Source organism: Apium graveolens, chromosome 11 (genome assembly GCF_009905375.1).
Source record: "Apium graveolens cultivar Ventura chromosome 11, ASM990537v1, whole genome shotgun sequence".
Classification (NCBI taxonomy): domain Eukaryota; kingdom Viridiplantae; phylum Streptophyta; class Magnoliopsida; order Apiales; family Apiaceae; genus Apium; species Apium graveolens.
Genome location: NC_133657.1, coordinates 175,485,916 through 175,496,583, shown reverse-complemented (window position 1 = coordinate 175,496,583; position 10,668 = coordinate 175,485,916). Strand labels below are relative to the sequence as shown.

General features: G+C 36.6%; 1 non-coding gene across 1 annotated transcript; it reads left to right on the top strand.

The window, feature by feature from the left end:
- The first annotated feature begins 888 nt into the window (after window positions 1-888).
- LOC141699272 (small nucleolar RNA R71) lies at window positions 889-995 on the top strand. Its single transcript, XR_012565747.1, has one exon. It is a non-coding gene; the product is annotated as a small nucleolar RNA R71 (small nucleolar RNA).
- The last annotated feature ends 9,673 nt before the right edge of the window (window positions 996-10,668 follow it).

The window sequence follows — 10,668 nt, the reverse complement described above, 5'->3', positions numbered from 1 at the left end:
TTCCACTTCTGTTTCCTTCTACACATCTTCTTCATCCAAAACTTCAGATTCTGGAACTTGAGATTTTTCAGGGCTTGCACCCTTCCCAGACCTTAATGTAATTGCCTTAACCTGCTCTTCTGCTTCCCTCTTGCCTGGAACTTCTGTATCACTAGAAAGCATTTCTGGTAGTCGATTCAATAAGGCGTTAGCAATTTGTCCTATCTAGTTCTCCAGATTCTGGATAGAAACAGTTTGGCTTTGGCATATAAGAGCCTGGTTTTTGCATATAAGCCTCAACTCCTCTAATTCAGATTTTTCATTCGAAGATAGACCTGCATCATGAGTTTGTTGTTGAAGTTGGAGTTGTTGTCTTGGTGCAAATTGTTGCTGAAAACCAGAAGGGTTGAATTGTTTTGCTCCAAACTGCTGGAACGGCCTGTTGCATCACATTCTGATTGTTGCTCCATCTGAAGTTAGGATGATTCCAGTTGTCAGGATGATAAGTGTCTGGAACTGGTTGCTGCGATCTCTGAAAGTTGCTCACAAACTGAGCTGATTCACTAGATATAGCGCATTGCTCCGTCGTATGCGAACCTGGACACAGCTCACAAATACTAGTTATCTGATTAGCACCCAAGTTAGCCAGAGAATCGATCTTCATAGACAATTCCTTTAGTTGAGCAGTGATAGCCATAGCTGTATCCACCTCAAGAACTCCTGCTACCTTGCTCTGTGGCAATCTCTGGGCTGGATACTGATATTCATTAGAAGCCATCAGTTCAATTAGATCATAAGCTTCCTCATAGCTCTTCGTCCATAAGGCTTCACCTGATGTTGCATCGAGCATAGGTCTGGACTGTGCTCCCAAACCATTATAAAAAGAGTTGAATGATCATCCAATTAGGCATTCCATGATGAGGATAATTCATATGCATCTCCTTGTAGCGCTCCCAAGCTTCACATAGAGATTCTTCCGATTTCTGCGCAAATTGAGTAATAGCGTTTCTGATTGCAGCTATCTTTGCCATAGGGAAGAATTTTGTGAGAAACTTTTGAGCAAGATCTTCCCAAGTAGTAATCGAACCATCTGGTAGAGAGTATAACCAGCTCTTAGCCTTGTCCCTCAGAGAGAATGGGAATAGTCTCAGCTTCACAGCATCTTCAGAAACACCGTTGAACTTGAAGGTGTCGCAGATCTCAATAAAATCCCTAATGTGCATATTGGGATCTTCCATTGAAGAACCCCCAAACTGGATTGAATTCTGCACCCATTGAATTATGCTAGGCTTGATCTCACAGGTATTAGCTGTGATAGCTGGCCTGACAATGCTAGATTGAATGTCATTGATCTTGGGTTGAGAAAAATCCATCAAGGCTTTCGTTCATGCTGCTGGATCTCCCATTGTAATGAGTACCTAAAACACAAACAAATAAACCGTGAAAGGAGAAGAATCTGAGTCAGTGAACTTTAACGACCACTGATGACAAGCACATAATCTAAAAATTAATACCGAGTCCCCGGCAGCTGCGCCAAAAACTTGTTAGGGAGAAAACATGCGCTAAAATTCACGCAAGTATACGCGTTCACAAGTGGTATAAGATATAAATCAGATTCGTTCCCACATAGACTGGCTTAGGTTAAGTTCAATTTATGCACCTATGCAATAATGTATGGTTATCGCTCAATGCCAAGACAAATAACAAATTGGGTTTTGATTAAACTAAGAGATTAAACTAACAATTATAACTAAGAGTACAAGAATGGTTGAATTAATATATATGACAGACATGGGATTCTAACTTCATTAAATACTTCTTTCAATAGCCTTATTGTTCTTAACCTTAGCATGTAATGGTGATGACACTAATCAGATAACACGACACTAGTAGACGCCAACTTTCATTGTACGATTACCCTACTACCAAGCATCCACAAAAGAGATAGAAGTTGAATAGACACCAATTATGCTTAGTCCTTATATGTCTATAAGAATTGAAAACATAACGGTTTAATGCGCAAGTTATCTATTGTGATTACATAGGGTAAGTAAGATGGTTAAAATTACCTACGAATCATGCATAACAAATACATGAACCTATGCTAGCATGGCAAGTTCTAAACCTCTATATTCACTGTCACTTCAATAGAGATTAACACGCAATCTTATATGTTAGCTATACACATAAGACGAATAAGCACGACCAATACTAGGATATCAATCAATCACCACACACCAAGATATCGAAACAAATTAATTATTGAAATCCATAAGTAAATCCTCTAGAATCCCATGATAACGATTAACCCATAATTGAACTCATCATCATCATGGGTTCCAATGAAAGCATGGTATAAAAAAGGTCTTAAAAAATTGAATAATAATCAAAGTACGAATAAAAAAGGTCTAGGTTCAACAAGAATGAAAATGAGCATCCAAAGTTACAACTATTTTCAAAGAATCACAAGTAGTAAACAAGATCTTCTTTTTCGGAGTTATTTTGTGCTTCTAGGTCTTCTCCTTGATCTCCCAATCTTCCTGGATGATGAAAACCCTTTTTTTAAGTATATATAAGCCCCTAATGGACCTTTATCCTTAAAATTATCAAATTCCACTCAAAAAAGGCTTTTTTCAGCGAAATCAGCGAAATCAGCCGCGCATCAGCATGCAGTCGTGTGCGGGTCCGACGCGGCCGCATGTCGGCATGTGGTCGCGTGCACTTCTGACGCGGCCTGTGTGGGCGGCTTCTGGAAAATTCTGATAAATCTTATTTTGTCCATAACTTGAGTTCTACTCGTCAGAATTAGGCGATTCAACTGCCCACACGAAACTAACGAGATTCTCTACAACTTGACAATGACCTTGGCTTCCAAATCTGATCACTTTTTATCATATTTCCTTTAAAAGCTCCTTTCTTCATTTAACTGATACCTGAAATGCAATAACACAAAACCCATCAAAATATCAACAACTTGAGTCCAAAACACCAATTTAAGCTTGTAATAAAGCGTTCCAAGTGGATATAAAATCTACTTATCATGTACTTAACATCTAGTAGGACAGATATAATGTTTTCTACTTGTCTCTGTGCTAGATTTCAGGCTGATCCTAGAGAATCTCACTTGATAGCTATTAAGAGAATTTTCAGATATCTCAAGGGAACACCAAAACTTGGCATTTGGTACCCTAGAGATTCTGGTTTTGATCTAACTGGTTATTCAGATGCAGATTATGCAAGTTGTAGAATAGACAGAAAAAGTACAATAGGAACCAGTCAATTTATAGGGAACAAGCTTGTGTCCTGGTTCAGTAAAAAGAAAAATTCGGTTTCTACTTTTACAGCTGAAGCTGAATATATTGATGCTGGTAGTTGATGTGCACAAATTTTGTGGATAAAAAACCAATTATTGAACTATGGTCTACAAGTAGATAGAATTCCCATTTTCTGTGATAACACAAGTGCAATTGCCATCACTGAAAATCCAGTGCAACATTCAAGAATAAAGCACATAGACATCAAGTACCACTTCATAAGAGGACATGTGATTAATGGTACTGTGGAACTGTATTTTGTTCCCAGTGAAAAATAGTTTGCAGATATCTTTACCAAGCCACTTGATGAATCCGCCTTTTCATGGTTGGTAAGTGAGTTAGGTATGCTTAATTATTCCTGAATCATTTCAGATATTTTTGCAAGTTTTAATGCAGCCAGAAGTTTAATTGATTTTTCTATTTTGGATGAAACTTTGGCTAAGTCAAAATTTACTTCCTGACGGATGCTCATTATCCATCGAGTTTGATCATCCGTCGGAATATTAATTTTTACTAAAAATCAATTATTTTTTTGGAGTATTTTATAACTCGACGGATAACTGATTTATCCTTATCCGTCGAATTGTCTCAATCCTAGCCGTTAAATTTTTGAACATTATCCATCGGGTATACTTACAGTTTTAAGCATAACACAACAGATAATTGAAGGAATTTTTACAATTTATGTCTCAAACTGGGTACATCTACGAAAAGAACAACTTCACAGCTCTAGTGAACAAGGAGATTCAACAGTCTGGAAATTACCACAAAATGATGGATTTTGTGAAAGGCTGTAAACTCAACTATGCTATGCTGGAATCTTCCACTATCTACTGTGAGGTTGTAGGGGAGATATGGAAAACTGCAGTGTACAACTCATCTGACAAGACCATCACTTTCACTCTTAAAGGTAAGCAGATTTGCATTAATAGTGATATTGTCAAAGCATGCTTTAGAATTCCTGATAATACTGTTACTACTCCACACACAAACACTTATATAGTTAACATGCTAAATTTCATGGGCTATGCACTCACTACCTCTAAATTAAGTGAAATTAGAAGGTTGGGTCTTATGAAAGAATGAAGTTATCTGTGTGATATGGTAACTAACGTGTTTTTTGGTAAAATTAGTAACTTTGATTAAATTAACATATCCATGCTTAACATGCTTTACATGCAAGTTACTGATGCTTGCTAACCATCTCATTGAGGTAAAACTGTCTATTATGCTAGATTTTTTATGATGCTTGCTAACCATCTCATTGAGAACATTGTGATTGAGAACCCAACCAACAAGCTGAATTGTTGGGTTCAAGAAAGAAGAATAATTGCAGATCTTAATAGAGCAGACCACCACAAAGATGTGCCCCTCTTTAATTTTCCAGTAATGGAGGGACCTCAGGTAAGTGAGGTAATTTCTACTGTCTCCACTCTTCCAACCTCACACATTTCTTTGCCTTCAAATGTAGCAATGACATCTATGTCAATGACCAAACAGATGCCTACCCAAGCTACTAAATCACAAACTTCAAAATTCAAATCTACGAAAGCCTCCGTTGGTTTCTTTCAAAAGAAACCAGTTGCAAAATCCACTAAACAAAAAGAGGGGAGTGTGGAGATGGGTGAGAAAGGTGAGGGACATGGTGAAAATCAAAGAAACCCTAATAATAAGGATGGTGAGAAGAGAGTACCCAAACCTAGCCACACCAAAGTTTCCCAACAAACTGTGGTTGTTAATAAGAAAATAAGCTCATTATTAGTTTCATCCTCCCAAAAGGATGTCACTATTGAAACAAGCTCCCAACCAGGAGCACAAGCCAAAAGGGGTAGGGACACTAGCTCACCATAAACTTATGCTAGAAAGAAAAGATAAAAAACCTTTGGGGATGCACAGGGCACACGCATAGTGCAAACTGGTGCTAAAGAACCGGTCACTGCACCATCTCAAAGTCAGATTGATGTGGCTCCAATAAATGTGGAGTCACAGCCAAAATCTTTAATAATTGAAGCACCTGATACACCAAATTCTCCCACACACTCACTGGATGTTGACATGATAAATACATCACTTCCAAATTCTCCATCCTTAACTATCTTTGAGAAGCCAAAAATCCAAGCAAGTGAGCATCATCTTTTAGATGATTTGTTGGCTCACTTGCCATTTCTTTCTGAGTCTGTTGAGACATCTGTGCTAAAATTTTCAATCAATCTGCACAGAGTCTACAATAGTTTCCACTCCAAGCTCATTCATTTCTTTTATCCCAATGGATATTCATCATCCGTCGAGTAGTGATTGTATCCCGATGGATAAGCTTGACAACAGTCATCCGTCGGATAGCCATACTACTGTCTCGATGGATATTCCTCATCCGTCGGGTGTCTCTGCACAACTTCAAATTTCTTCAATTCTTACAAGTGCAGAAGACTTAGTAGTAGTACAATCACTCTTAGGACTGAGGGAAAGGAGTTAATTGAGTGAGAGTCTGGGTTGCTCCCAGGAAAAAAGAGAGAAAAGAGTGAACAAATGCAGTACATTTCTTCAGGACTGGCAAAAGTGAGTGAGAGGAGTCCCACCTTAGATTGTCAAGGTGAGGGTGGGAAGCCAAGGGGAGCCCTTGATGCAAGAAAAGAGAGATCATGAGAGAAAAGAAGGTACGGGAGAAATAAGGGTGAACATTATTGTTAGTGAGTCAATGAATATTAATGAGGCAAACAAAGAGGATCTATCTCAGCATAGTCAAGCTGTTATAGATTCCACCTCTTTGGATGCTGAGACATTTACTCATCCTGTTCCAGCATATCAACTTTTGGCTGGACATGACAATGAAAGTGCAGAAAGGATACAAAATTTGGTGCACACTACTCAATCCATGCAAAGGGCAAATGATGTCATCACAACTATGCCTTCTACAGCTGGTGATGACATAGACTATGAAGTAGGCCCTAGTTCTAGATCTGGTATGCCATCTTGGGCATTTTCAATGCAAAGTGATGAACATTATTTCAAGACCACCCTCATTCAACTCATAAGTCAGACATAATCCGCTCTTCAATCCACAACAAATGCCTAGCACCACGAAGCTCCTACAAGCACACCTTGTGTAACACCCCCAAATTCGGGGTTGGGGATTCGGGTTGTCACGAGTTCCATTTCCCTTATCAATACTTAATCTTAACAGTCAACCAACTACTGAGTACTGTGACCCCACAATATACACACACACACCACAAGTTATAGTCTCAGAGATGAATACCAAAAATAACACAAGTCATTTTATTCCATAATTATAAGTCATTACACCTCAAAAGGGTTTCTGAATAAATTTACATATTCTTTGCCATTATTACAATTCATAATATACATAAGTCAGGTACATCAAAAGTTGAAAGCCTAGCCTATTGGTAGCTCCTACCTCAGCCACAACGACATCAACGCCTGCAGGAAACTGCGGAACAGTTTCCTATCCACTCACGAATTGGGAGCTTGGTCCTGCTCACCATGTCTATCTGTTGTTGTGTGATGAAAGAAGAAAGCAAGGGTGAGCAACAAGCCCACCGAAATAATATGTATAATAATTTACAATATATGAGCATTCTCATAGTACTCATGAAAGTCTTGGTCAAGAAGAAATGAACCAAGTTTGAAATCTTAATGCGACAAAGTCGCAAAATATTTAGTATATATATATATATACTTCCCAAATCTTGGAAGTCCTCTTCCATGCATAATACACACAGAGTTCCAGTGTATAACTATATAAAATATCGTTACAAGGTAATCTCATATATCTAACCTTGTCTCAACATTTTTCTGAAAATCTTTGTCATGCATAAGATAATCATTTACTAGATATAAGTTGAAAAGATGAAGTTACAAGATACTCCAATATACTTATATCTTTTCCGAATACTACTTGAACTACCACCGTTCAAGGTATAACCAGTTCAAAAGTTCATCATATAGATGAGACTACAAGATAAGATTTGAATAGATTCAATCTTTGAAATATCATTCAAAAGAAATGAAGTTACGAGATACTTTATTAAGTCCCGATATATATATATACCTATATATATATCCCATACTTTCCTCGGAAACCTCTGTTATGAAAAATATAAACAGAGTTATAATATCCAATGAATTTGGAAAGAAGAAAACCTTGGCATAAACCTGATATCTTGCTGATCAGGCAAAGATACCAATAAGTAACATTTTCTACTAGTAGATGGACGAATTCCACACTGGTCATCACCCTAACCGCATTAGGACCTATGCTGGACTGCCACTCAGCCACTTACGCATTGATGGACTCCCACTGAGCCACTTACACTTTCATGGACGCCCACTGAGCCCATGTTGCTTATGCCGACTCAAATAGATGGACTTACTTCCTGAACGTTGTGTAAGTAATCAATTCATTTATCAAAACAGCAACCTCGTTGCGAATATAAAATACACCACGGAGCCGGATCTCTTAGATTTTTGAGCGAGTATTCAAGTCCCCTTCAAAAAGGAAGATCTTAAATTTGAAAACGAGTTTTGGGATCCGCTCTAACCTTTAAAAATCATTTTCAAGACTCGAAAACACTTTAAAGAGTGTTTGGAGTAATGCTGATTTAATGAAATAAATCAGTCCCGATATATTAGAAAATATCTGAATATTATTATCTAAATAATATTCTCATAAAGGATAATCTCTATAAAAATAATTGAAGTAGAAGTTTTAAAACTCATATTTGAAATGAATAATAAATAACCAAAGATATATTATACGAAAGTACGATCTTTATTTGAATAATCGAAAATAAGTTTGATTATCGAAACATTATTCTTTAATAAAATAAAGAATATTATTTAATAAAATGAGCGGAGTCATAAGTCCTCGAATGAATATTCAAAATAATATTCATTAAATAAAATAAGCGGAGTCATAAGTCCTCGAATGAATATTCAAAATAATATTCATTAGATAAAATAAGCGGAGTCATAAGTCCTCGAATGAATATTCAAAATAATATTCATTAAATAAAATAAAGTTATCGAATAAACCTTATTCGATTAATAGTTTTGAAAACTATATTTGTATATATATATATATATATATATATATATATATATATATATATATATATATATATTATACTCGGGAACATCGACTCCCGGTTTAGAAATATGTTCACCTTTGGGTCCCCTATACTAAGGGTATACGCAACTACTGCTTATCTCTAGCATAGGTATTATGCAACTTATAAGCAATTGAATCAATAATTAGATATCAAGATTATGAAACAGACATGCATATATATCATATCAGCATGCTCCAATATATCGGAAGATTTGCTAATAACAATCATGCACTTATCACAAGATAATGCATATACATATATACATCATAACAACAGTATAACGGGTAGAAAACTTGCCTGAGTGCTCCGGGATAGACTTAAGCTTAGAGTGGGTCCAGTAACCTATGAACAACAACGTAAGCTGGAATTAAACCACGGTCGCTTAAGAAACTAGACTTTATCCACTTAGACCCTAACGTTCGCTTATACGCTTAACGATTTGCGTTAATCGTTCGCACACCCTCGGCTCCACCAATTTTAATAAATTAATCGTTATGAATTTTAAGGCGAATCTTTCGTGAGTACTCTACCAACTTCCTAATCTACCTTACATAATTGTTTCGTAATCCAATTAGTCTTTTAGGGGACTTAAACAAGGTCTCAAAGTAAAGCGAGGTGTAAAGATTCGTTCGCGAAAACGCCGTTACTTAAAACGGTCGTTTCTCCTAAACCGTACATCGGAACCAAGCGATCCACATATCAAAATGAAGCTTACGACACGCTCTAGCTAAACATGACAATGTTACAGATTGTTTGTTAAGTTTTATTTCTTGAACACTAAGAACAAACAGTTGAATAAAAATGGGCATTACGACGGCTATGTTTACGCGATTACCAATGTTTAAACTACTCCAATTAACCACCAACCAACTCATAACCATCAATACAACAAAACTTCACCTAAACCATACCACATCAGTCCATAACCTCCAAGATTTTCAACTCAAACAACCACAATCAAGAGCTATGAACTATAATCAAGCTTCAATTACCAAAACACTTCCAAATCAAACCAAACTACTAATAATCACAATCCATGCTTCTCATTTCACAAAACCAACCATTAAACTTAATAAAAAATAAATTAAAGGCTAGGTTTTGAATTTTATACCTTCCTTGGGAGGTGTTAAGTTGCTAGGAAGCCTTAGAGAGCCGCCTACAAGCTTGATCTTTCCAAAGAAATCAAGAACACAAAGTTAGGCTTTGAAGTTTCTAAAAGTCCGATTGAAATAACTGTAAAAATGAGGGTCTTACCTTGCTTATTTGGACAAGACTTGTGAACAAGAGTTGTAGGCCATCTCAATACCTTTCCAACGAGCTATAGAACACAACATTTGAGTGAGAAATGAAGGAGATACAGCAGTTTTAATGTGCTGGTTCTGTTTTGGCCGAGAGCAATGGAAATGGGGGAGGATATGCTTTTGCTTTCTTGTGTTGGTGGAATAATGTGGTGGATAATGATGGGTTGTCTTGATATTTTGCTAGGTTAATAATAAACAAAGGAGTTAGTGGAAGATGATCTCACCATTTGTCATGTGTTGGTGATTTGTGGTGAGATGAGATCATCCCTAGTTAACTATATAATTAACTAGCCATTCCTTCCTAACTATCACTTGGTTTCTTGTTTGATCAATCATCCACTTGCCTTGCCCCTTGCAATGGTATTTACAAGAGTCGTTATTCATTTCTTTGTCCGGTTATCACTCAATCTCGTTGATCGTTTGGTTAAATACCTTAATGGTTTTATTGATAAAATCTTCTTGGTATTTTTAATACCTAAATTAATTCTCCTTTATAATCCTTGAATTTAAAATCCTTCATCTTAATATTAATTTCTTAAATCCCTTAATGTCTGGTGGAAATCTCGGGGAAAAATAAAAGTGCTCGTTTTCGAAATCCGACGGCTTTTACATACACTTATTTTCTTTATGGAATACTAATACGATCTTAGAATTTCCATAACAGTACTCCTATATATCATGGTCTGATAATTTTTCTTAATCAGCATTGTCAGCAAATGTTACTATTCATCCGGGTTTCAAAAATTTCCAAAAATTGGGGTTATTACACCTTGCTTCTCTTCAATTACAATAAATCCAAGGCTTTCAACACAATCAGGATGTCACTTCTATCAAAAGTGAGGTTGATCAAATGAAAAAGGACATTTCTGAAAGATTGGATGCTAAACTTCCAGAAGCAACTCTGATTGATATTAAGAGACAGCTAAGGAAGAACTCAGATCTTGC